This window comes from Manis javanica, chromosome 6 (genome assembly GCF_040802235.1).
Source record: "Manis javanica isolate MJ-LG chromosome 6, MJ_LKY, whole genome shotgun sequence".
NCBI classification, from domain to species: Eukaryota; Metazoa; Chordata; class Mammalia; order Pholidota; family Manidae; genus Manis; species Manis javanica.
Window position 1 is genome coordinate 68,100,454 of NC_133161.1, and position 25,641 is coordinate 68,126,094.

Sequence of the window (25,641 nt, forward strand, 5' to 3'; positions counted from 1 at the left end):
CCCAAACCCCCATAACTTCTTTTCAGATTTCAACTCCTTACTTCTGATTTCCTATTTTTCCTCTGGTTCACCACAATTCATCTCTGCCCATCCTCCCAAACATCTCAGTTCTCCTAATTTTTGCCTCAGCTCATCTCTAATCCCAGTGAAGTATCATCCTTTTTGATACAAGTACTTGAATCAACCTAAGAACCTAGAATTGTACCTGGAAAATATTAAATACCTAAGAAAGTTGTTTTTCTCCTCTTCCTCCAACCTTCTCCTCCTCTACTCCCTCCTTCTTCCTCTTCTTTTTGTATTATTATTATTATTATTATTATTAATACCATTACTATTTTTTAGCCCACCAATTCTTTCTCCCATTAGTAATTCCACCCTAATTCAATAACCAAAGTCATCACTCAAAGTTCACTGAAATCATTTTTGAAATGTTGCAGTGAGAAATACATTAAAGATATAAGGTATAAAGCAATATAATCAGAGGAAGAAAACCCAATCTGTGCTACTAGAGATTCTAAGGCACTTCTGAGACAATAGAAGGGGCTTCTTAAATTAACTGGGTCATAAAATGGAAGTCTTGTGGCTAAAGAGATGTGACTCAAAGAAAAAATTTTTAATTAAATGGAGTCATTTAATTTAATAGTAAAGTTCTTCTCAAGTTTTTTGTTGAAGGACGACAGAGAGGCACATGGAGAAATGGTTTCTTCTCTAGTTAAGAAGTTAGTTACAAGGAGGGTCACTTCTGCTGTTCATGAGAAATAGCTCATGGACCTAAGTCTCAGTGAAGGGAAGATGAGTGAGAGGAAGGAAGGTGTAAAATGGGAGAGAAAAACATGGACATTGAAGAAGAAAAAGAGTCATTTTCACACCGGCCGTTATCTTCCCATTTACCTTGCATCTCCTTCACATTTCTTGTGTCCAAACACATCCATAACAAAGGAAAAATTTCAGCCTCTCTTGGTTCCCACAATGAGACCTAAAGTCCTATGTTTTCATTGTTGCATCTATCATCTTTGGGATGGTTTGGTCCTGTTTAGCATCAAGTGTCTTAACAGAGGAGACACAAGGGGTTTACTTCTGTTTACACAGCTGCTAAGGAACAGACCCTCCCGAGGCTTAGCTTTTGAACAGTATAGATCTCTACTTCCTTTCGGTTGTGTAAATTGGCAGCATTTTGAGATTCCATTTCTAATGCTGGCATATGCAAATGTATTTTTAAGCTTAAAGTGAGAATCCTAGGAGGTTTAAGTCATTGCCCAGCTGCTGCTAGACTCACTGAAAAAGATACCCAGAAACAAGTTCCCTTTTCCTGCCTAACCACAATTGCTCTCTCCAGCCCTTCGCCATCAGCTATTGGACTTTTCATCTGCCACTGGCTGCCTGTAAGAAATCTGATCTTTCACAACCTTGTTTCACCTGACTAGCTTCTCATAAAATATAGCTGCTTCCTTCCACTTGGATGGGTGGCCATAGAATGACACAGACCACAACTATTAGTCCATTTTTATGGCTTTATTGCACCATCAGTAAAGAAGAGGGTTATAGAAGTCTCAGGAGGGAGCTGACTGGTGAAAGATGTGGGAGGGTTATTTGTTAATTTTTATAGCCACTAGTACAGTGTAAAAACAAAATTTAAAATCCACCTCGAAGCAAGAGGGTACTCCGGCTTGCTCTACTCATACTGTGGATGAGCAGTTCTAAACATTTTGGTCTCTGCAACCCTGAAACTGTTAAAAATTATCAGTGATCTCAAAGAGCTTTTGTTTATGTGGATTATATGTATTCACAACCACTATGTTAAAAATTAAAGCTGATAAACTTTAAACATTTAATAAATATTTTAAAAATAACAATAAACTTCTTACTTGTGAACATAAAATTTTATGAAAGAATAGCCAAGACAAAAAAAAAATAGTAGAAAGGGGGTAATTCTTTTATATTTTCACATCTCTCTTTAATCTCTAGCTTAATAGAAGTCAACTGGATTCTTATGGCTGCTTCTGCATTCAATCTGTTACGATATGCTATTTTAGTTGTGAGGGAAATCTGGTTTCACATAAATACAGATTCCAAAAAAGGAGGAATATTTGAATAGCCTCTTGAGGGAAGAGTGGACATTCCTCGATATTACACCAAAAATCAACATGGCAGCTTCTTAAATTTCAGTTACAATGTGAATATGAAACCACATTAATCCATGAACTTTCTATACTGTTATATTAAAATCCATTGTTTTATCTTAAACTCTGAATGAATCCTTTATCCATATATGTTTCAACTATGCATTGGTTACTTAGAAAATTAAGCAGACTTCTCAATGTTGACACATCACATGTACAATACCCCAAAAATTAAATTTGGTAACATCACTACCAAACTCTTCAGAGAGGCGTTCAAGTATGGTAAAGTTGTCAGGCTCATGGTAGCAGATGTAAGTTTCCCAATTCTAATTTTTTTCTTGAGTGCACAGATTTTATCATTAGTAGCAAATGTTGTCACTTGTGTTCTTGGTATAATAGGCCCATGCCATTAAGTTTTGACAAAATTTCTGCCAAATACCCAAGTCTGAGTAACTAACTATAGCTTGAATTCTTCTTTCAAGTAAAAAATAGTATCACATGAAAAAAGGCAGTTAGCTCAGCTACCAACTCAAACTATTGCACAAATGCCTTCCTCAAGACAACTGAACTTTAGTAAGGAATTTTGGTAGGGAAATATGTTCCCATTTGTAACACAGTAAAGTGTGCTCAAGGGTAGAGATTGAACGAATTTATTTATTTATTTATTTATGCTTCATAAAGAACATTTTTAAGTGAAACTGGATTTTTTTTATGCCACTACTAGTACAGTTTGTTTTTGGTGCCACCGTTTCAATCCATGCTAAGGTATCAGCAGTTTTACCCACCATTGCTTTCACACCATCACTGCAAATACCAATACAGTGAAAAAGACAAATAACATTTTAGCAATATTATGAAAATAGTTTTAACCTCCAGATTCCCAAACACATTTTGGGATTTCCAGGGATCCTCAAGCCACACCTTGCTTTAAACTACTTCTGATAAGATTCTAAAGTCTATAGAAACATTTACTTCACAAAGGTTTACTGGTGATATATAAATAACCTAAACAGAGGGGGTTACAACTTTCTTCTACAGAAAAGAATAAGTTAGAGACACAGTAAAATCACTGAGCATAAAAAATTCACAGTAAAGGCAAGAAACTATAATGTTTTAGAAATGCCAAGAAGATCCAAGACTTCTGGATACAGCATAAGGAAAACGGGGGTTAGGCAAAGACTGAGGCCTTGAAGGATAGATTCTGTATGTGAAAGGTTTCTCATTTCTCACTTACCTAAGCCAGGCAACAGGTAAGGAAGACAAACTGAGAACCCTCCTCACCCTCCCTATTCTCCTTCTCTCTTAGTGGGCCATAGCCCCACTGTATGAGATGGCTGTCGATCAAATGCAGACTTCTAGGTTGTGTGAAAAGCTTTTACTCTTTCGTTCTTTTAATTTTTCTATTTTAACAATTACAATTACACATGTTTTCTGCAGGACAGGAACTTCAAACATTATATAATCCAGTACCATATTTTACCCATAAACAGGGAAACTAAGCTGCAGTTATTTACGTTCACAACCATTAAGTGGATAACTCAGAACTGGAAACACCAGATATCCTAATTCTTGAATATTTTTACTAAATAATGCTTCCCTTTCAGTGTTTGCTTATTCAAGATTTTATTCTTTTAGTTAAAAGAAAGCTCTTAAGAGCTTATGGTAGATCCTCCTCAGTCTATTCCATCCTAACCTTGCAATCACTCTCTGTCGCCACCTGGTGGCAGTATATGTAAACTGCATGGGGGAACTGACATCAGGAGAAAAGGCTTTGCCTCTGGAATTCCCGGCCACAGGACCAAAGCCCTTACTGGGTAGTCCCAAGCCCTGCAAATGCTCATCTACATATGAAGGATCTATTTATGTCAATAGAGAGCTACCGCTTTAAGGGAAAAAAAATCTCAGTACAGGTGTTTAGTTAGACATCTATGTTGATTTTTTCTAGGCTCCTCTCAAGTGTGTCCATATTGGTTAGTTCTTGACTAGGAAATTAGGCAATATTTCTAAGTTAAGACTTTAGTATCTCTCTTGTTGGATGTGTGAGCTATATTTAAGACTGTTGTATCTGCATATTGTCCTATTCCTACTTCCACTATTTCACGATTCTGAGCTACCCAAATTGTGCTGCGTGCGCTGTAATCCGAGCGTTGGCAACTGCAGCATGTTAAACAGGAAAGACTCTGAAGCACTCAGCACAGAGGCCCATTATGACAGAGAGAAAAATCAATCCATAGAGTAGCTGCCCTCTCATCTAGTTAGCAGAGTAGAGATGAGAGCTCTTAAAACTCAAAGGACTCAGAAACCACTGTCATTTTCACCAAAAATTTCTAGAAAATTTTGAGTTATTTCTGACCCCTACAATGCATTCCACCATTCAGAGACTCAGCTTCTTTTGGAAAAGGAATTGTTCCTCAATTAAGAGAATCAGTCATTCACATCTTAGAGTATCTTTCCTTGGGAAACCAAGGATATCAAGAGTCCTTAGGAAATGAGTATTTCAAGTAGCATCCTTGAAAGAGTTATAAAACTAAAGCTGGAACAGTTTGGGCAACTAAAGGGTGGTATTATGGCATTAAGTCCCTAACAATGAGGGTGGAAAAGGAACCAGAATACAGAATCAGAAGAAGGGAGATGGGGACCCTCTGGGGACTGTCACAAGGAAAACTAGAGTGAATGAAGAAGTGGGCCTTGTACAGAGAATCCTGTAGAAACACCTAATCTCGGATCAAAGTATATGGGAAAGATTAACACTTGCCTAGGCTGGGTATCAGGTAAAGAAGCCACATAAAGAAGCTACTGCCATTACATTTTAGTTAATATGAGATTATGTTTCTTGCTGCTGGAGCTTCAAATATACTTCAGAGCAGACAGAAAGGAGCTTCTCTATCTAAACGGGCATTTTCAAGAAGCACGTGGAAAGGGATGACTTCTCTACAGACCATAACATAAACTTCCTGTGGAACCTGCACAGTAGTTCCTCAGCCTCATTTCATGCACATAATAGCCATTCATTAAAACTTGCTATTATATAAATGAGTTAAAAATGGTCCCTCTGCTATTCACTTCCTCGCATCAGGCTAGGATCACAGCTCAAAACCTTTCTGCATCAAATGAGAATTCTTACAAATCCAGTTGCTTTAAAGACAGAGCAAATAAGAATCTTTTTAGCCATTTAGGGCCCACCTGCTTTGCATACCTGCAAAACTGTACCCAGTATCTGCTCGTTATAAATAAGACAAACCCTGGGGCTCTGAGAGCCATTTACGCTGCTGCCCTTGGGAGCTCTCCAACCCTAGACTGGAACACCACCACTGCGCCCACTCCCCACCACAGGTCTGCTGAGCAGCACCACCATGCACATGGCCTCCCTTTCTGATTTCCTCTTGCCTTTGTGGGTGGCGGCCCCAGGCTGCTGTCTCTGGAAGGCCTCCTGCTGTGAGGGACAACCCCTCTCATGCAACAGAATGCAAGTGTGTCCTGTGACACTGCACCACAGGCCTAGTCTTTTCCTTGATTAGCCTGAAATCCTCTAACTCGCCACTAGCTCACAGCCAGTTTTCACCAGTCCTCCCAATTTTACCACCTCACAATTCCAAGCCTGCCTTGCTCCCTGATGATCTTCCAAAGCCCTCTCATTGTCTGAGTGATGTTCTGTCACTCAAATCTAATGAGTACAACCTTGCTTCATAGATGACTCCCTTGTAATTGCAAAATGTGTCCCAACTCCCTATCATGGCCCTGAAGATGTTCTTCTTGCCCATCTCTCCAACCATACATCCCTCCACTCCCAATTTCTCATTTTATTGGCATATACCAAGCTGTTCATTCCTTTGTGCCTTCACAAATTACAGAAATGCTCTCCTTACCATGTATTGCCTGACAACTCCTATTCATCTTTCTGTCCCTACTCAGTCACATCCCCACCCGAAAGGCCTCCTAGGGAACCAAGGTGGGGCCAAGCAGCCCCCCTGGTGGCCTGAGAGCACCCTGTGCCTGGCCACAGGAACACACGCCTCCTGCATGGCTGGTTCCGTTTATGGGAGTCTTTCTTCCTGTTAACACTGAAAGCTCCTCTAAGCGAAGGGCCACATCTAACCTAGCTCTGTGCTTCCAGTCTCTGACAGTGAGGGCTCGGGAATGTCTCTTGAACTGCTAAACAGCCACCAGACAGAAATGTGAAATCTATAATTTCACTATTGGGAATTTTGTAATCATCAATAAATCATGTCAGTGCACTAAGCTTTCACATGACCAAACTCAGAGAAGCTCTTCCTTATTATGCAACACATTTCTATTCCCATGGGAATGGGGTGGGAATGGAGTTTTTCACCCGCTAGTACAAATGTGTAACAAACACAATCTTAACATTGCCTCATCCATTCAACAGTCTTTTCCTAAATCATTACCATTATATACACACTGATATAATTTTTTTCCTGCCTGGTTTACATTTTTAATCTCACTTTCTGACTCTAAAAGGGTTATTTGGCAACATCCATTCCATTTATAAATGACAGCCTCTACTATTTATCCCAACCAACAAATTCAGATATTTAGAATCTGTTGCCCAAAATGTCTTGAGAATAAATCATGCTGATAGCTGAGCTTTCTTTTGAAAAGTGAGGTAAAAATAATAATGCTGTAGAGCAGAACCATCTATTGCACTTGAAACTGTTTCTCTGAGTTGCTAAGATGATAAACGAACATGTCTAAAAATAAACGACTCTCAGGTAACCTGTGAGGCTGTTCTTTAAAATACCTGATAACAAGCAAATCTTCAGACATGCTTGTGTGTCTGACTCAGAGCCCTTGGCCTGTTGTCTCTATAAGAGGGCCAGATTTTCTTTGCAGCAAAGTTAAATCAAGAACGTGCTGGCCAGTAGGCCTGCCTAACGTGGGCCCATTATCCTGCTAGAGAACACTGGCATATTCAAGCTACCTAGACATTCTTGAAACTCATAAATCAGAATAAATTCCAACTATCATGCTAAAGGAAAGAACATCAAGGACACATTAATAAAAATAAGGGAAGTAAAAACTGTATTGCTTAAATAATAAAGTCAAAATAGATTTTCTCAATATAACTCAGCAACATAAATGTTCACAAAGTCAATTTGTTTCAATCGTCTAAAAATACAAATTATTAAGATATCTTGAAATCTTAAAACCACTTAATTCAATACCTTCCCAAATTAACTACAAAATGCTTATGAATCAGTAATTATGCCTACCTAATTTTAAGGACCATCAATCCCCTTGAAGTTAGGATGAGTGGAGCAACACATACAGGGAAGGGACCTGATAAAATTATACTATATCTTCTCACCCAAATCAATAACTTTGACATGTGGAAAGCCAAGATTCAAACCCAGGTCTCCAGAGCACATGCTCTTAAATATGGCATGTGCCCGTAGCTTTATTTTTCTCATACCCCCTTGGAGATTTATTGGCCTTAGTATCTATCTCAGTTTGTTTTGTTTCCCTTATATTCCTTCTTTGCCATTGCCACCCACTGTTATGTCTGCAGTTTTCCTTCTCACGTTTGTCTATAGATGAAAAGAATAAGACAACTGAGAAAAACAGAGAGTCACTAAAAATCCCATAAGTCAGTGTGGTCTGTCATCTGACTGTGCTCAGGAGGAGGCAGAGAGCAGGCGCCATACAGTGGGTGACTTAACAAACCATCACAGAGGAAGAGCAGACCAGGAGACAGCAGGTGAATGGTGCATGCCAGGCAGAGGGAAGCATGGACAAAGGCAGAATGGAGGGAAGAGAAGGGCCAGTCTGTAGGGTAAGCAACTTGATATGGACAGCTCCCCGAGGACAAAAGCAGGTGGAGGAAGATGAGGAGGGAAATGCATCCAGAGATCAGATCCCAGAGGTTGAGTGACCAACTATCCCAGTTTGCACAGAAGTGAGGGGATGGCCTGGAGGCAGGACTTTCAGTGCAAATATCAGGAAAATGCCAGGCAAACCTGGACGAGTTGGTTGGTCACTTTCTAGCCAAAGGTCTACCATGCCGTGCTTTCAAGGGCTTTTAAAGGTTGTGAACTTCGCTGTAGGCATCAGGGAAATAAGGAAGGATTTGAGCAAGTACAAAAGGAAGGAACTGAGCAAGTACAAAACCAGATAATTTATTCCTAGCTAACACACACTGCATCAGTCTTTTAAACATGGGTTGCAACCCACTGGTGAATTATAAAATCGAGGTAGTTAGTAGTCATAGGTAGCTATTTTTGTGATTGACAGCTTAGAACTATTAGAATGAACTTCACATGGTAAGAACTACTGTTTCATGGAACTAGTTTTATATATAACCCATTAATTGTTACATATAAATATTACTGTTAGTTGCAGTTAAAAAGGGGTTTGAAATATATTGGGCTACCTGGATTCTAAAACTGGTAAATTTTAAATTATAAATTTATTTCTATCTTTGTCCTTTCTCAGCCAACATTTTGTATGACACAATACCCCAGACTATGATGATATTTGCACGGCATGCTGGTGTGAACAGAGAACACTGTTTACTATCCAGAAGACTGACCTGAGCTTTGACTACTCTGAGGGCCAAGAGATCACTATGCAGGTACATATGTAGCCTGTAATCCATTTGCAGAGCCCTGGGAGGGAAGCTCTGCCATAGAAGGACCAAAGCAAGCTCAGCTCCATTAGTTTAAATCTACCAGAGAAAGAAAGTGAAAAAAATACAAAAATAAATCCATGGATACTTGAAGGCGCAAACACAAGGCAGATGTGCTTGAAAAGATTAACCCACTGTTCCAGCTACCCTGATGTGCCCATAAAATCAATACTGCCAGAAATGCAGAGCCATGCGTATCTCCTGCAGAACATGTCAGCACGAATCTTGAATGACCCCAGGATTTGGGTATCTGTTATCTGTCACATCAGCACAACCTTTATATCCCAGTTAGAATGCCAATGCCCATGTTAAAAGCTTGACTGTGAAGTTCCTAGTCTTGCCCAGCACACAACTTTCTGTACGTGAATGGATAACACAGTGGTATGAGGCAGTATTCAGAACCAATTTCTCAACCAGTCCTAAAAGGCTTAAATCCTGCTGAGATTCATGTGTATTTTTTAATTCAAGACTTTAAAAAAATTTTAGCTAGAGTCAGTTTCAACCATCTGTTTCTTTGAGTGAAAATAGGATGCAGGCTTGTATATATTAGCTTTTGAAGAAAACCAATTCTGGCAGAAAGAATTAAAGTGAAAGAAGAATTACATTTCAATTTTCAAGACCATGCTAAGGAGTAATAAAATGCCCTAGATAAGCAGGAACTTACACAAACACATCTATCTCCTTTAGGACTTGACAGGTGTCCCCATTCCTGACCATTCCTTGACCAAATCTGCAATTAGATCTCTGCCACCCAATCACAGCCTTGGGTGGTAGCGCAGTGGAGAAATAGAAATGATTTCCCCAATTTGAGTGACAATGTTAGAAGTGGTGGGAGATGATGGCGGTAGGCACTCTCCAAAAATTTAGAAGTAAAAGAAATATAGGGTAGAGGCCAGGGCAGGCCATCCCAAGATGTGCCACTGTGATATGAATAGGGGTCGGAGGGCGGGTGGGCAACCACCAAGGCCCAACAGACACAGGAAGAAACTTTGACCTTTTGTACACTCCTTACTGCTTAAAAAGAATTTAGATGAAAGAACTATTCCAGAAGAGAGCTATCACCAAAGATAGCTATATCATAATGTAAACTACATGTGGTTGACAGGAAGGAATATGGCTATGCTGTTAACGTTCCCATTTTTTCTGTATGGCCCAGCAAACATTTGTTTACCAATCACTTGCTCTTATGCATTCCAGTGAATCGCTCCCCTTTCCCTCTGAAGTCTCACACCCTTATCCACTTCTCCTCGGTCCAGGATGACATATATGCCTCATTTTCCCTGACTGTCTTTGGAATACATGTCTATGGATTCCCCATATGAATGTAATTGAATTTGTTTTTTTCTCCAGTTAATCTGTCTCATGTCATTTTGATTCCTAGACCAGCTGAAAGAACCTTGAGGGGTAGGGGAAATTCCTTCCTCCCCAATAAGAGTCACCACAATGGCACTGGTCCAACAGCTGTGGCCCGCACTCTGGCTCCACATACATCTGACCTTCTGGGTTTCACACTTTAGCCGGAGCAACTCCAGCCTTCCAGTTAACTCAGGCCAGAAGTCTTAGAGCCATCCCTGGTTCTCTTTCTGTCAAATTCCACATCTTACCCATTAACGAACTATTCAGGCTCTACTTTCCAAACATTTCCAGAATCAGTCTACTTTTCGCCCCTCCCCTGCCATCACCCCATCCAAGCCACTATCATCACTCATCCCTATTATTGCAAAAGCCCTCCTAAATATCTCCTTGTTTCTACCTCTGGCCCCCCTTGCAGTCTATTCTCAGCTGCAACAGTAGATCTTCAAAACACAAGACCAGTCATGTCCCTTCTTTGCACAAAGCTCCCCAACAGCTTCAATCTCGGAGTAAAAGCCAAAGTCCTACAATGAACTTCACGGTTCTACACAATCCAGCCTCACTACTTTCCTGATCTATCTCCAGACGTGTTTCCGTTACTCCTCCAACACATCAGGGGCACCCCTGCCTCACGGATTTTGCATCTACTACACTTTCTGCCTAATACATGTGTTTCCCTAAATATCTGAATGACCTGCTTCTTCAAAACTTAGCTCACATTTCATCTCATTGAGGCCTTACTGGGCCACCCTGTTTAAAGGAGTAAACTACTCGTCCACTGCACTGCATTCCCACGTCTTCCCTACTGCCATATTATTCTTCATTGTGTGTATTACCACTTAACACATTCTAGAACATATTTAAGTATTTTTCATTGGTTGTGCCTCCTCCTAGAATTAAGCTCCAATGAAAGCAGAGAATTTTATCCATATTTCTCACTAATGTATTGTTTATATTTAGAATAGAGACTGCTTCAGAGCTCAATAAATAAACAAATTTGGCTTCAAAATGTACCTGAGTGAGCTCCTTCCTCTCTTCCCAGCTTTGTTCTCTATAAAAAGGACCAAAGCTCCACTGGCTTTGTGATTCTCCTTTGCAATTCCTCAACCCCCTCTCAACCTTTTGTTGTGATCTGATGTCCTCTATTGCCATATTATTGCCACCTAGATTCTACCTCCCTTTCCAGTCCTTTTGAATGCATTACATAATTAGACTATTTGATTTTTCACTGTCCATGTTACCTCTGGAGCAGGGCTTCAGGATTATCCTTAATGCCTGCAGACTAGTACTGTCCCAGTCATGCTCAGCTCAGACCTCTGTTACCAAGGGCCTAAGAATCTGAGTTCCCAAATTTCAGAACACTGACCTATAAGCAACAGCACTGTGACCCCATAAGAAGTTAGGTTTCTCCTGAAAAGTCAGTTAGCAGGCATTTTATGTCTGTGGCATAATATATAACATATACTTGCATTTGGCTGTGTAAATTCATCATTAAGTTGATAGAGAATTTGGGCTACATAAGAACCATCTAAGATCTAGACCCTCAAAACTAAGATTGAGACCTTAATCTTCTCTCTCTGCATAGCTGACTGCTGGCTGGCCCTGCTCACATCTCTGTCTCCACAGGCCCAGTGTGACAGCTGACTTCGGGTCCCCAGAAGGTTGCCTGCTCCTGTTCTTAGCAGGTGAACAGGTGCCCACACAGTCACCTGACCCCAAATTCTTCTGTCACATCACAGTAGGTTTCTCCCCACCTCTCCAGGCCCTGCTGCATGATCCTCTGCAGGAAGGAGCAGGGTATAGAGGGGAGGGAGGGCGGGATGATTTACCCGATGGACTGAGATGTGAGAATCTTGTATCTGAGGTAAAGTATCTGGGATATCTGAGGAAGGTCCCCCATACATCTGTAGAACTGGGAGAAAAGCACACTACTCAGCTATATTTTCTAATTTGTTAGGAGCCAGGAAGCCCAAGTTGTTGGCTCCAGGAGATGAAATTTATGTTCATGCAATTTAATGAGTACTTACTGATCCCTACAAAGTGTAAAGCATTTCTCTGGATGCTGTGGGACTTATACAAACGGTTAGGTTAGAGTCTGTCTCAAAAAGCTTGTAATAATACATGAAGGGGAACAGAATATGTCACCCCAAATAGGCCTTTTTTGTATAAGGATATCTTGAGCTGGTTATTTTTAAAAAACAGAAGGCACAGAAGCTCTGAAAACTTGTACAAGTTGCCTTTTTGTAAGAAACATTTACATGTATAAGGGAAATCCCCATTTGTAAGAGTGCCTCCCTATCTACCAGGAGGAGGATGACTAAATGTCTAGAAACTTGTACCATGGAGAAGGCTTGGATGTCAATCTGCACAGCACCCTCCCATAATTACTGTGCTTTGATCATAACCTCCCATAACTGGCCTCCTCTCCACCCCCAAAATCTTTCAAGTTTGGCTGGAGATGGTATTTAAGGTGGTGACTTGAGCTGCTCTGGGGAGGTGCTCTGTTTCCCTGGGTATCTCCCATGTATACAGGAGATATATATGTCATTAAAATCTGTTTTTCCCTGTTAATCTGTCTTTTATTATCGGGGAATCTCAGCCAAGATTCTAGAAGGGTAGAGGAAAAATTATTCTTCTTCCCCTCCATGCGGTAGGCTCTGAAAACACCAGCTCCACTACAAGGGATGATGGGGAAAGTATATAAAAACAAGCTTGACTGAAGAGCATGCAGGAATTGGAGCACAGGTGTGCACCGTGAAGGAGGGCCTGTGAGAGCCAGACATGGACATGTGTTTAGGATGTGAACTAGGGAGGCATTTCCTGTGCACAGAGAGAGTGTGAATGAAGCAACAGAGGTCAGAGGCTGCAGCCTGCATTTGGGGAAGGAAAACAGCTCAGTTGGCTCGTAAGGTGTGGTCACATGGGAACAAGCTGGAAAGGTGTGTGTTTTGCGCTGCACTCTCTGGGCATAACTCAGATCAGTTGTGTCTGCCTTTTGGCCCCCACCTCATTTCAGAAACAAATTATTTATTTTTAACACAAGTAAGGTCTTGAAAAAAATCAGCCATTTCCATGTTAAATCAATGCAACCCACTCAAATGTATTAAGCAATGCAAACAACTAGAATGAACACTTTCCTTACATATCACACCTTTGCCATATATAATGAAAAAGTGAGAAATTAAGTGCTTAAAATAGACACCTTAGCATTTGTAATACATTCTTTGCATAAGATAAGCATTCGGGGTGGGAACTCTATCCCTTAAGTAATCTCCTGGTTTTCTGCTCTTCACACTGTAAAAAGAATACGATAATTGGAGATTTCCAACATATGACTTTGAAATGACATATTTTCCTAGCTTCTGCTGTTGGCAGGATGGGTTAAATTTTGAACAACATCAGGACACATTAAGAAGTTACTGAATGAACAAATACATGAACAAATGAACAATGAGCCCTCAACTGCAGGACAATGTGGCCAGTTTGGAATAAAGTTAAATGTAAGAGATTTTTTGTTTGTTTGATTTCAATGGTTGTCACAAGCTGTTCAATTTCCTTCTGTGCAGAAAGACAGACACGAGCAGCTGGGGAAGGGGAAGATAAGATACAAGGAAAAACTGCCTAAACTCTGCCCAGGTAGGAGGTCCCTCATGAAGACAACAAAGGCTTTGCATTGAAATAACCTCTTTGCCTATTGGGACCAGGCCAGACTGATCCCAGCCTGATCCCAGTATGGGTGCAATGCAACAAAATGAAGAACTGCCCCAAACACACCTACCTCATCATAGGAATGAGCATGCGCACTGAGAGGGCTGGCTATACAGGTGGACTCGTCAAGCAAATAACCCCACCTTGCCCATCAAAGAGGTGCCTTCTAGCCAGATTACAATATACAGGCCTCCTGACTAATGGATCAAGGCCTTTGTCTATCATGACTCTGGTCTGCTCCTCCCTTGGAGTGCATTTAAATAAAACTTTGCCTCTGCTTCACTACTGTGTCTTTGCTTTTCAATTCTTTGTTGTGGTGGGGACAAAAACCGAGGATAATAAACTCAACCCGTACACTTCAACCTGGCCTAACACTGCTATAGCATTCCCAGTGTCTGGCAGGAGCTTCAGGAATGTTTATTGAATGAATGAATGAATAAATGAACAAATGAATGAATGAATGAATGAATGAATGTTACAACTTGAACAGTTCCATGGGAAAGTAGACTAAGATTGTCACATTTACTTTTCCAGTTTGGCACCTATACCCTTATTTATGCTGGCTCCAAGTGAATGGAAGAACTGGGCCAGAGGTAAGACTGATACAAACTCCTGATGGAAGCTAATTTTCATTCGTACACATGTTTCTTTTACTCATGATTAGTAAAGTCTAGATTTGTAAACTAATTTCCAGACCCTGTTATCATGATACTAAAATTATTCAAATGCCCTTTATATTCTAAATGGGCATTCTTTCAGGTGCTAATAAAGCTGGATATTGAAACCACTAGGTGTGTGGTTATATCTTATCAAGCTTCCTAGATGCCTTTTAGAAACTGACCTTACTAGCAGGAACAGGCAGAACTCAGGTCTAAGTCCCCACCTCCTATAGTCATTTGGGTTAATCACAAGATTCCTGTTCCCCTCCTCTAGGACCACACTTAACAACTCCTCTGCAGTCAGGCAGGGCCATGTGATTTGCTTTGGCCAATGAAATGTGAGTGACTGGGGTAGCATACATCAAGATGAAGCCTCTCTCAGCATGGGCCTCTGAGTGAATATGGAGAACAGAGCTCCTTGTTGGCCTACACTGGACATGTAACATGAACAAGAAAACTCTTTTGCTGGGTTACTCTGCTAAGGATGGGAGTTGTTTATTGCTCTTAGTATTATAATATAATATATAATTGCATATTATTATTGCATGTTATTAATATTGCATATTATTGCATGATGCAGGCTCCCCTGATTAATATACTCCCACGGCCGAAATCCACTCCAACGATCCAGCATCCTGGTTACTTTTCACCTTCCTTGACTTAGTGATGACAACTCTAAGTACCTCTTCTTCACCATCTCCACTTAAGCTTCACAGTGGAATGCCTTCAGAGAAAGATATGATAAAGATCCTCTCCTTAACCAAACCCTAATCAGGCTCCTCTGAGCTCTGTTTCAACTAGGCCTTGTCTATGGGCATGTTCTCAGGAGCTCCATTTCTGCAACAGTCTTGCTAAGCCACTTTAGCCAGAATACCTGACTCAGTATATGATCACCAATATCTGATTGATACCTCATCCCCACAGCCTTCAGCAAGAATCCTGTGAGATCAGTTTAGCCTGAAGCACTGCCTTACCCCCAGGATGTTTTCTCCTAGTAATTTTCCATTCATTGACTGCCCCCAACACACACACCCTGCTCCTTGGCTATAAATTCCCATTTCTCTGTGTTGTAGTCAAAGTTGAGCCCAATCTCTCTCCTCCCCTATTGTAAAACTCCACTGCAGTCGTCCCAACATCTATCAAGAGAGCCCCCCCTGAATAAAGCCCAATTTTAAGCAAGTGCCATGAACAACTTTCTCTAGCAGGAGTAAAGGCTAAGAAAGCACTGTCATTACCAACCCCGTCACCAGAACATGTGTCCTAGTTAAAGCAATTTTCATTCTGAATTTTCCCCCTGAGCATTTAGAAAACATTCCATGTACTGTGCAGATCTGCCTTCAGTGTTTGGAAAAGCAGTGGTGTTGTGATAATACGAAGGGGTGATGTTTCCAGTACTCGGGCCCATCCCCAAAGGTAAAGCTCTGCCCAATTTGCTGAGGTAAACGGTTCTGTTGGGGCAGAATTGAATTGTGGGCTCAAAATATCATGACTCAACTGTTCTTCTCTATTAATCAGTGATGAGGAATGTGGTATGTGCCTTAAAAGAATGCTGTATCTTAACCAAGGCCAGTTCCCACAACATAGTTATCTCCCCGATTGTGTTGTGCTGGGGAACTTTGCGGAGAGAGTTGTGTACTGAGATCACAACGAGCCAATGGTTGTATGCATGAGATCACCAACTGTCCTTGGATGTATTTGTGTGACTAATAAATACGAGAGGTGCCCTCTTAGCACCACTCTTGAGCTGGTATGCCTTGAGGCCCCTGGCTGGCCTACTCAGGTCTTCGATATCTCATCATATCGCCTCCTTTATCTGCGAGTCAGAGACGGGGAAGAGGCCGACACAGAATGCACTTGGGAAAGTGACTATTAGAAAAGTGCATCCTCCTTCTCCCTTACACCTGCACTGTAACAGGATTTTTCTATCTACTTTTGACTAAAATCTGCAACTTACCGGCCTTCAAATTTTATGAATTCATATGTCTTTATTTTTAAAAACGGGCTTTCAAGGGAAATGAGTTGAGCTCCCCTTTTAAAATCTATGGCAAGAGGTATGACATTTCATCTCACTTGATATGCCAATTACTTTTCAGCAGCATTTGAAAAATATTGAAAAGCTTAAAGGAGGAAGCAAGAAAATCTGTATTCAAAACCCCAAACCTGGCCTTTACAATGCCCCTGGGTGGTCCATATTTGCACTGGGAAATTTAGTCTGGCATTTTAATTTATGTAAATAGATTCTCACTTTCCTCTCAGCCTGAAAGCATTCAAAGAGGGAAGATCCTCTTTCCAAATCAGCAGTAACCTATACCTTCTGAAGTGAACAGAGTCACACTTTTCAAGGAAACAGGCCAAGAAGTGTTTTCATTCTTTCTTCCACAAAATATACACCAAACCCCACAACCCCTTGCTACTTTGATACTAATGGGATGGGTGGTGAAATAGGAGACATCTGTCATTTTAAAAGGGGCAACTGTCAAAACACACATTCTCCACAGGGCCTACTGCCTTTTCAGCTGTCTAAACCCACCAGCTACTAAAATCCCACAGGCTAATATTCTGGGACAGAATCCCATGGTCATCCCCAATACCTGGGCTCCCTGTAAAGTTCAACAACTTGATAAATTTTTAAAGGCTCCGATATGTGCATTACACGATCTAAACTGCTTTCAGAAGGAGAAGATTCATTCCAATACAATTTCTAAAATCTTCAGCTTGTCAAACAAAGAAATGGGTACAATTTCAAGTCTGAGTAGAACATCTAGCATGCATTCGACAAGGGGAAGTGGCTGTAGACAAAGGATATATAACATTGTCTCATCACTTATTCATTAGGGCTATTTAAAATATATGCATTACTCTTGGCTTCACTCTAGATACTAGCATATAATAAAAATCTCAAAAGTGGATCAAAATGTCCCCTTCTCCCCCGCCAAAAGAAACTAAAGGACTATACTGCTCAACAGAGTGTCAGATCAAAGCCAGATTAAAAGAATTAGCCCTAGGAGCTCATAAAGGAAAACACAAGACTTGAATTATCCAGCCTGTCATTTCTAGAATGAAGGGTTGTCCTCCTCAAGACCCCATTTCCCCCAGTCGAAATGCTCTGCAGGATCCTGATTCAGAAAGGCAAGGATCCCAGAAATCAAGGCATTGCCAAGCCTACATTCATACTGGGCCTAGACGTGCAGTGAGGGCTACATTCAGGAATGAACATTAAAATGATCCAAGGGGAAAGAATTAAATCTTATAATAAAAGGAAAATTAAGTGGGATTTATTCTGGCTAACATTTCAGGTCAGGGAAGCTTGCTGAGCATCTATCATGTGTTAAGAACCTCTGCTGGAAGATTCAAGGATGAGGATGTCTCAGGGAACCTAGGGTCTAGAAGGGGAAGAAAGCATTTACATAAGGTAGTGTAATTCAAGATAAAAAAAAAGTTTAAGCATACCTGTGGCTCCAAGGAAGACAAGATCACACAGATCTCAGAAGAGAGGCTACAGAGTGATATGATTACTGGTGGATAATAAAAACCATCTTCCATGCATTGAGGGTGTGCACGTCCTGAGCCCTGTACTCCCATTCTCTGCAGCCCTCAGAATAACTTAGCACACCAAGTATCATTATCCCCATTTTACAGATAAGGAAACTGAGGCATACATAGGCAGTAAGTGGGCTTTCTGCGTTCTTGTTTCCTTTACTTTATGCTGCCTCTTAGATGTTGTGCTCTTACATAAAAGACCAAATAAAAACATGGGCTTAAATTACAGCAAGGAAGATTTCAATAGAAAACCAGATTGCCCAAACTGACATATTGGGCAGGTTAATTGTCATAGGGGCTGTCCTGAACATTGTAGGAGGTTCAACAGCAGTGCTGACCGCTTCCTACTAGATGCTGTAGCCACCCTCTCTCCCTAATTGGGATAACCAAAAATGTCTCCAGACACTGCCAAATGTCCCCTGCAGAGGACAATCACTCCTGGCTGAGATTCACTGATCTAAAAACACACTGGAGTGGGTCAATCTCTTCCTGTAAATCAACTAGAGGAAAGACAGCTATTCATAGTTACTTGTCTGAGGACAGAAGATGGGACCAGTGGTTCTGTGCTTCCTAATGGCTCTGCCCACCTTGTGCTTTGAGTCACACAGACAGAAGGTCATGGACTGCCCCCACAGTGACCCATAACATACAGCACCTGTGCTAGATAAATGCATGCTCCTCAAACTGGCATTGCATTCCCCTGCCATCCATGAAGGCTTTCTAAAGAGGATACAGGCATGGAAATAGCTAATGATGTTTTAATTTCCAGATTTGGAGCTCCTGTCTGTATGCTTTCCAAAAAAGTGACCTACCAGAGAATGTGCCTATGGCTGTAGAATCATTCAGGGCCTCTTTCCTCATCCCCATTTTCATAAAAACCCTTTTTTCCACATTACCAGGAAATAAAAGAAAAGGACACCCCAAATTTTACTGTGATGCTTGACCACAAGGTATAACAATATCCTTCTGCAGAGGAGCTTCTTCAGGTACTTTTTAAATAGAGGTTGGTGTAGTATTTAGATTTTAACTGGATTCAAAAATGACATCATCGCTTTATTTGAAAATGTCAATGTTTACAAATATTCTGAATATCACATTGTGATCCTTAAAATTTATGATAAAAATGGTTAGATGCCAACCTAAAGCATGTGGGGGTGAGGAAGCAGTGGAATGCTTTAAAATTCTTTATAGATTATAGGAAAGAAAAAGATGTTGCCATAATGAAATAAACTGGTATCTGTTCCCAAGCAGATCTGTTAATCAAGGGCAATCGTCCTCTATGGTGCCTGAGACACCTTTTATTTTAGACCACTTTACTTTTATTATAAAGAATGCTCCTGGTTCTAACATAAATTTATGTGTTTGTCACACCAATGGCATTAGCTGGTCTGCACCCCAAATGAAACAATGGGTTGTTCTATAAGAGCATAGCAAGAATATGGGTGAACATGAACATGTCAGGGACTAAGGCATCTTTTACAAACAAGAGCAGCTGCTTGTAAGGATCTTAGGACTGGTATGAACCAAAACTAAAGAGCACACAGGTCATCTGGTAAGCAAAGGGCTTCCCAGGTTAGAGTACCAAGTTAGTGTTCTGGATTATGACACAGCCACTGTGCCAGGTAAGCTCCAGCACACTGAGCAGCTTTGAAATTCATCTTTGCAATGAATAAAGTCTTGACTTGCAGCGACCCCTGCAAAATCAACTTTCTGGGCTGAGTTGTGGACTGCTATGATTTTGATGCTCAGCAAGACAGCTGGTGACCCTTGAGAATCAAACATGTGGGCCTTCAGCACACCTCAGCAAAGCAGGCCTTGCTTATCCTCTACCATACTGAGAGATGTCTGATTTTCTTGTTCCCCAATGATAACACATTTAGGCTTTTCCCATCAGTGTGTAAGCATGTTTCTAAGGGACTGTCTGTCCTGCCACAATAGAGAAACAATGAGATATAATGGACAGAGAATAAACAGACTTTGGAATCTGGCCAACCTGCCTTTGAAATCCAGCCCTTCTTCTACCTGGCCTCATGTGGCCTTGACCAAGTGGCTCAGTGTTTCCAAGCACCAGATTCCTTATCTGTCAAATGAAGATAAAAATATCAGCCACACACGGATGTTGGAAAGATTCGATGACGCCTTGATATGAACAGGGTAAGTGCCCAATGAATGGCAAGCACTGCTAGGACTGCCTGGAATTACTGGAGACCTCACTTGGTTGCAGCATACATTAGCATACATAGTATCAGCACCTGGGCACCCTAACATGCTTCAGTTACAAAATGCCAAAAATAGACTGATAGTCATGAATTTTTTTTCAGGCTGGCCTTGGCAGGATAGTTTTGCCTTGTTTTCAACAAGTTTCAGCAGAGTGGCCTCTGCTCCTCCCTTTCGTTCCTAAACAGTGCATTTGAACCAGTGCTTCTTAATCTCTTTTTAGTCATAAACACCCTATTTCTTCCCTAAAAAACAGCATTTATGAACAAATGCATAAAATTTTGCATCAGCTTTATCAGGTTCAATGATCTTCGTAAAGCTTTCAAGTGCCTGACCTCCACAGGGCCCACAACTCCTGTCTAAGCAGCCTTTTCAAAACAAAGAATCAGAAGATGCCTCAAGACTGGCACCCAGGCAGCGGTGTCTATGTTACAATGCAAGCTTTACTCTGATATTCTGGTGTCAGGCTTCCTGTAGAGAGGAAGCAAAGAAAATTAAGTCCAAGATATTGATGAAAAGTTCCCAGTCAAGAATAATCATTTTTAGAGGTACCTGGGAAAAGATTTATAAATTTCAAAGAAATGAGAGTCAAATTAACTTTAGAAGTAAAACTCCAGAAGTTCACTATCCCAGTGAAGTTCCTAAAAGAACAGACTACATTTTTCAGAGGATGTAGAAGCCACAAAAGTTTCTAGTAGAAGGAACCCCTATCCCTGATCAAGGGAGCAACTATTTGCATGGCATTTGAGATCCACAAAGTATTATGAGAAATCACCTAGTATCATTAAGGAGATAGGACCAAGACAAAATTTGATTTAGGAAGAGCCATGGTCCTATTTTGGTTTTGCCATATCATCCACAACTACAAGGAGCAGGCAAAAAATTATGAGTTCACTTGAGGCTCAAAGGAAATAACAAAGGCTCAAAGGGAAATTGGGCAGCACATCTGAAAGAAACAGGCAAGCTCAGCTCTTTTTGTTTCTCAGAGGACACTAACTAAAATGGATGAGTTCTAGTTTTAGAGTCGGGCAGACCTGATCTGAATGCCGCCCTCTGCCATTTATTACCTATAACCTTGAGTATGTCACTCAACTCAGTTTCACCATCTGTACAATATGGGTATTAATGTCTGCTTCATAGAATTCATATAAGGATTTAAATGAGATAATATAAAAAAAGAGCCTTGTATTCAATATATGAAAATTAACCAATGGACTTGTTCTAGAGTATGGAACAGTAGAGTCAGAATAGCTGGGGTTCAAATCCTGGGTCTTCAATTTGTTAGCTGAACAGTTTTCAGAAAGTTACTTGACATCTTTTTGTCTTAGTTTTCTCATCTGGCAATAATAATATACATCTTATAAGATTTTGTGATGACTAAATAAGCCAATACGCAGAAAGTAGCTTAAAATGCAATGCCTGGTCAAGTGTTCAATACATATTCGTAAATGTATTGGTAATACATTTAGTAAATGTAGTGTAAGACTTAGTAAATTGATTGAGCACTGGTACAGTGCTTAGTATAATATCAACCTTTGTTTTATTTGGTGAAGCAAAGTGTAGGGACAATAGAGTAATGAGGAAATACACTTATATTTGCAATGAATGTTTGTGACCTTTCCTCTTGATGCTGGTGAAGAGACGGGGTGACTGAGGAGAATTAGTGGCCCAATTATGTAACTGTGGATGAAGCTGGGCACACAGTCTATACTAAGACACATGCTGGGTTTAATGACTTGGCATGTGTATTACAAGACTAGTCTACACAGCTGTCTGAGTATGGACAGGGCAGCACCCAGGAATGATGCGGACAGTTACTTGACTCAGCACTGGAGCTAAGCTAAAGTCTTACTTATTAAATGTAGACTTGGGAAGGAGGGTTTGCGGAAGTAGAAGGAGAGGCAAGAAAGTTAAAAGAGCCCCTTGTAGACTTAAAACAGGATGACAGAAATGGTGGGTGACTTCCTCTTACCATCTCGGAAGTTAGTCAGAAACTAAGGGCCCAGGAGCACCATGGTAAGAACTCAGCCTCACTGTCCTGCAGGGAGTTTATTTCCTCTGCCATATCCCTAAGGAGGGATGGTTTCCCCTAGTGATGTAGACCTTCCACACCAAAAGAGTTTCAGGCCATGGTGCATGCTTTCGGTAGGAGAGGATGGAGGGCTGGGTGTGGCCCCTGAAGGGCACTGTGCAGCAGAGGTGTCCCCGAAAGAACGGGCCTGAGCGGAGACATTCATCCTGCCTGAGGCAAGGAAGAAAATGAGCCAGGAGTTGTTCTGGGTCAAACGCTTGGCCCACAGCTGGACAGGCTGGAAAAATCCTGTACTGGGCCTCCAACCATACTGTCCAAACATCCCAAGGATGGTGCTACAAGATTTTTAAGAGAAATGGCTCTTGGAGCACTGGATCCTCAGATCTTAAGAAATACTGAAGAGCTGATGCCTGTGAAGAGAACATTTGATGACTTAGTGGCAAGAGTACCTGCTTTTATTTTATTGAGAAATGTGGTCAGAAGAGCAGAGTTTGGGTCCTTCCTTCCCACCCCAAAACTTTTGGAGAAAATTTGGCATTTCAAATAATCAGAGGAATTTACTAACACCGATCAACGTCTTCATAATTTTCACAGTGAAAACTGTACTAGACACTCACCTACATCTGTGTTAATATCAGGCATAGGAGGTCTTCCGGCAGTCATCATGCCTTACTGTTGGCTATGCTTTCTGCCAATTTGGAATATTTGAAAGCAATTTTTCACAACCCTGAACTACAGTAAGTCTACAACGCCCACTTGAAAGGCATTCCAGGCAAGAAAATGGCTGGCTACTTGTTCCTACCCCTTACCTAGATGTGGTAGAGGCCAGGGTAATAAGTATATTCCATTTTCTGCATTTTATTGAGCCCCGATTTCCTAAGTAATTTCCTGTCCTGATGCTGGGTTTCTGTTTAACCTTAATAGCCGAGGTACAGGTCACGAGACTCCCGAACACTCGGCTCCCATCTGAGCTGCCAGAATCGCTGCCCTTCTGGTGACGACGCAGGGATTTATAAGGCCAGGGCGATCCCGGAGTGGGAGTTGGGAAAGGAGAGCTACGCGGCCGGGAGGGTGTTTACGGAAACACATCCCCCAACCACACTTTCTTTGCAGCAGTGAGAAAAACTGGCATCTTTGCGTGAGTGTTTAATTAATGCCCTGCTGGAAGTGCCTTGGCTGCCTGCGACTTAAAGGGTAGCAACAGCATCTGAGAGCTTTGCAGACAGCTGAAAATGTAATCAAACAGCATCCCTTCTCCTCCCTCCGCAGCTCCCCTCCCCCAGGGGCCGTCAGCTGGTGGCCCGGGGCTGCGGGCTTCACCGCCGCCCTAGGACGCCCCTCCTAGCCCACAAGGTGGGCGACAAGGTGATGACACCAGGACCCCTCCTGCTCGGCGCTCGCCTCCAGGCTCAGCCGCTGGCTGCAACAGGGGCGGCCGCTGGGGGGCTCTGGCCGCCTTAGGGAGCAGCGGAGTCCACGGGAGCCTGGGGAGGGGCCGGGGCACAGGTCCGGCTGCGGCCGGGCTCCCAGCGCCGAAGACCCCGGGGCGGGAAGGGCCGCGAAGGGCGCGGCGGCGGCGACCGGGGCAGCGCGACTCCCGCCCCGTTTACCTGGACGCGCGCGCGGCGGCGGCGGAAGCGGGCTCTCCGAGCGCGGCAGCGGCTCCCAGGCGCGGCGGCGGCGGCGCTCGAGCGGGTCCCGAGGGCGGCCGGCTCGGCGCGCGCAGGATGTGCTGTCTCACGCTGCGCCGGCCTCCCGGCTCGCGCTCCTGCGAGACCCGGCACTTCCTCTCGCCGCGAGCCCGACACTGACAGCTCGCTCGGAGCCGGGCGAGCGGGGCTCGCCCCGCCCTGGCCCACGCCCTCCACGCCCTCCACGCTCGCGCCCCCAGCGGGAGGGCCCTCCGCCCCGCTCTCCCGCTCGCGCTCTGTAGGGCAGGGCTGGCGGCGAGCCGGACCAGGGGAGGCTAGCCGGTCTGTCCCTGTGCAGTCGGCAGGGTTCACACTCAAGTTGCTACAAACAGAAGGGCTTCAGTGTTTGGGGGCTCCTGGTGACCTGCCAATATGGAAAAACTTCCACTCCAAACAAGTAGTTTAAGGTCATTTAAATAAAAGTAGAGAAACGCAGATCCATCTGCTACATACAAAGACTTAGTAGCCTAATTTATCCCTGTTTTTTCCTAGAAGAAAAAAACATATATATGTATATATATGGCATGCCTCCACAACATTGCTTCTTTGAATCCTAGTTTTTTAAAAATCTGCCTAACCATTCTTGGACTCCCCCAAAGTTTACTTTAACAGCCAAGCTTTAAAGCCCAGAAAGTGGAGCTGAGGATTCTAATCTAAGCAGGGTTTGGGTCCATTTCACTGGTAAGCTTTTCATCATGTTTCTTGAATATCTGTGGGGTCATTGTACACATTAGAATGAAAGTTAGCAGAGGTCAAGGACTGTTTCTTATTCACTACTGTGTCCCCAATACCTATTTTGATGCAAAATAGGTATTCAATAAATACTATTAAATTATTTAACTCACAAGTAGAGTAATTTAAAAGTACATATACATCTGATTATAAATATATCTGTCTACTGTTAAAAAGAAAGCCACAGGCCCAACATGGTGTCACATCTGCCTAGGCCAAGTCACCAACCTGGGGTTTAACACCTGACCTAATTACAGTTTCCATCTCCCCAAGAAACGTTGTCAGTCAAGAATTTTTCTGGTTAGCGTCGCTAGGATAATGTCATGTGTGCCCTCTCCATCCCCCAAAGGAAGATGAGGTAACCCACTAACAAGACCCCAAATGAAGATGATGTCACCTGAAATAATCCTTTTTCCTGTTTATGACTTCCTTGGCCCACCTTCAAAAACCTCTCCTATTCAGTTGCCCTTTGGAGCATCTCTCTACTTGCTAGAGGAGATACTACCTGATTTATGAATCACTTAATAAAGTCAGTCTTTACTGGCTTTACATTTTCCTGGATGAATTTTGTTTTTTTCACACTGTAACATGACCATCCTTGTTCCAATTTTGCCTTCATGCAAATTATTGTGACCATAACTATGGCTAAAAAAGAGAGGTGAAATGTCTTTAGATAGAAGGAATTCAAGATATTCATTCCAGAAGGAGAATTTCATAAAACAAGTACTTGTCACTCCCATGTTATCAGATACTTAATATATGTCAACCTCTACATGCATTTTTCTTTTAAAATTTTCAGTAATGCTATGCATAGAATGCTATGCCCATAGAAAAAGAATCTGAATCTCAAAGAAGTTAACTAGCTTGCCCACGTTCTGCAGCTATTATAATCTAGCTGAGACTGGAATCCCCTTACATCTGACTTCATGGCTTATACATTACCCTC

The 25,641-nt window shown here is 42.0% G+C and overlaps 1 protein-coding gene across 2 annotated transcripts in view; it reads right to left on the reverse strand.

Annotated features, from left to right (window-relative positions):
- Positions 1-24,150, reverse strand: part of DYNC1I1 (dynein cytoplasmic 1 intermediate chain 1) — a 291,719-nt gene extending 267,569 nt beyond the window's left edge. Inside the window, exon 1 of one of the 2 annotated variants that reach the window (XM_073238805.1) lies at positions 23,883-24,150. The gene's annotated coding sequence lies outside the window, so the exon portion shown is untranslated. The remainder of the gene's footprint in view (positions 1-23,882) is intronic. The other variant, XM_037019889.2, reaches the window with a different exon arrangement.
- Positions 24,151-25,641: the final 1,491 nt, after the last annotated feature.